The sequence below is a fragment of the Diplotaxodon limnothrissa genome, linkage group LG17 (genome assembly GCF_057381915.1).
Source record: "Diplotaxodon limnothrissa isolate DT_005_m linkage group LG17, D_limnothrissa_male_GT1.1, whole genome shotgun sequence".
NCBI classification, from domain to species: Eukaryota; Metazoa; Chordata; class Actinopteri; order Cichliformes; family Cichlidae; genus Diplotaxodon; species Diplotaxodon limnothrissa.
In genome coordinates, this window is record NC_140612.1 from 41,314,489 (window position 1) to 41,317,532 (window position 3,044).

Consider the following 3,044-nt stretch of genomic DNA (forward strand, 5'->3'; position numbering starts at 1 on the left):
ACACTTGCAAGGTGTGTCTGAAAATTATTGAAACCCCTCTTTTTAACAAAAGACAAAGAAATTAACAAATCTTCTAAACGCTATTCAGTTCATTTCAATGAGTAATGATTAAACATGAAAGTGATAGTTTATGCTTTTTCACTGATTCTCTAAAAGGTCCGTCTTCTCGGACCGCTATTAGCTTAAGCTTTACCATTCCTAAATTATTAAAGACACAAATGAAGTTATAAAAATGTTCAAATAATCCTGGTTTGATGTTAAAGCTCAACCTTCCCCCCCTTTTTTGACACATTCCAATGTGTCAAATCAACGGAGCTAGAACATTCAAAAAAAAGTTAGGCAGCTACAAAGTTTCCCAGACTCTTAAGGTGATCTGCGTGTAATGTTCTGACTCAGGTATTTAATATTTTAATAAATGTCGTTTAATTAACTGCCGCTATTTAAACTAACCTTAAAGACATAATTGAAGCAAAGATCACAAAGAATAACATGATATCAGTGTTTTGTAAGCGCGTGCGGCCCTCCATGCTCGAAGCCTTTCCCCTCAATAGATCAGTCAGACATTCGCGCTGACTGTAGCTTTTAACCCTTATTAACTTGAGCACAACTCTACAATGAGCAACAAGTTGCAATATGTATAAAAATGATCATGGTTACACCTGCAATGAAAAATTATATCATTATCCTAACACCTGTAAATAGAAGATTCATCAGAAGTTATAACAATCACAGGAACACAGATGTTAGTATAAGGTCAAAAGCTTCAATAAATGATCATCGATGCAATGTTTGTTGCATGATTCTCATACAATAATAATGCTGACATTAAAATAACAGTAAAACACCCCCTTTTGTCCCGTTTCACTTGACACCTAAACGTTTATAAATGCCTCTTTTATTCTTAATTTTATTTCCCCCTTTTCTCCCCTTACTGACCACAGCAGGGGGATCTTAGTTTCAAATCAGCCATGAATCCAGCTCACCTGATTCATCAGTGAGCTCCACCATCACTGGCGTCTGACAGGGTGGTGCTGCATACTCTTCCTTTAATGTCACTATTTTCAACCTGTTAATTAAAGTGTTTAAACCTGAAGTCGACTACGTCCACAACAAGTCAATACAGCTGTAAATGTGGCCAATTATCAATCTATTACCAATCAATAACAACAGATAACTTCTATTTTATGCATGCTTTTAATCAACCACTCACCCAGAGGATCTCCAATCCCAGGAAGTTCCTTCTCCTCCTTTAATGAGTCTGTCCTCGTTCCATGCCCTGGTAACCGGTCCATCCAGAGCCATATGATCTCAAATATACATACAACAAGCCAAACCACACCCTGGTCACACCAACCCTTTTCCGCCCCGAAGATGTCCAATGCCATCCTAGTATGGACTGTCAAAAGTGGCTTTAACGCTGACTGTCCTGACAATCCATTTTATAACGTTTCCTGGTCAGATTTGCCAATCTCTGCACCAGAGTTTTAACTTTTCGCCATTTCCATTAGTTGTTATTTTTATTTAGTTTCGACTCCAGATTTTCAATTTTTACCAGTTGTAATTAGTTTTTACCAATTCTTTGCTAGTTTAGTCTAGTTTTTATTTTCTGAAAATCCTTAGTTTCAATTTAGTTTTATTTGTGTTTTACAAAAATTAAGTGTAACAAAATCTCAGTTCCATCATATCAATCATGCTCTTCTGGTTATCCTTGGGTATTGAGACTATTAACTCTTGCCGCACCGAGTGGTCCTAATTTTGGTTGAAGTGAATTGATAACCTTTTGAAGGCGATTGTTTCACACCTTTATTTAGATGTCCCAGTCCTGTTATCTCGGGATGCATCACGCTGCCTTATCTGGGGTTAGCTGTTTTCTGGGGATGCGGGCTGAGTGGGGGAGCCCTTCAAGGAGGGGGAGTGTGCTCCCCCTGATGAGCTCTTCTAGGTAAGCTAGGTTAACCTTCTTGTGTGAGCTTTTCAAGTGCACTTTAAGGTTAGTGGGACTTTTAGTTTTATAAATGTCCCTCATAACCCCCTGATGACCCAGTATTTCATTTTTGCGCACTGTAGTACACATTTAGTTTTTTGCTTGTAGCTCTCCTACTCTACTTGCCACTCCTCTAAGTCCTGATGTTTCTTAGAGAGGGCAACAGTACCTTTAAAATTATATCACATGTGTGGGGGTGTGGCCTTGCCAATTGTTTTGCCCACCTTTTCAAAATGGCTGGCGTGCCCACAAGCACATTTCATGGAAAAAGAAAGGTAAGCTTGATATTTAAATTTAAAATGTTTTGTTAAACTCAGATTTTTATTTTATTCAAAAAATAAACATCTAGTAAATAATTTGAGGGGTCTTTAAGAATTAGGCTCATTTACTTTCACAGGGAACATGACTAATTTATTAATGTGTGCTCTACACATTGGGACTTTATATTTATATTTATTTCACTTTTTCCTAATAGACAACTTTTGACAAAGGCGGAGAGAATTCTTAACACAATTATTGAGGGAGATTCAAACATAGATTTTTCAAAATATGAGAGGGTCAGGACCCACTAGAAGCCACACAAAGATTATCGAGATGCAGTGGCACATGTAACAGAGAAAACCACAGGGCCACCTGAAATCTGTCATCCTATCTGGTGCAAAACCAACATGTAGTAGAATCTGGAATTTTGATTTTGAGTTAAAAATAAAATATGGGTAAAATGCAGAAATCTTTTCCAGTAAAGTAAAAAATAAGAGTCGCAATTATAGTTGAATCCATAACACCTAATTGTTTCTACAAGATCACGTCGTTGCTAAAAGTTATCAGTGATCTCAATGTGTGAAAAGAACTCACAGTACCTGGAGTTTAAGCTCCTCTTGGCTGAGAATCCTGGGACAAACATGTGAACAAGACCTGAATAATACCAGTAATGAAGACTTCTCTCCAAAGATCAATAAAAGGAAGCCCCCATCCGATGAGAGTCTAGCAAAATATAGTTCACTCCGCTTGCCTGAAATGGTTAACAGTCCAAGGCATTTCAGTTATAGAATGGTTGGGT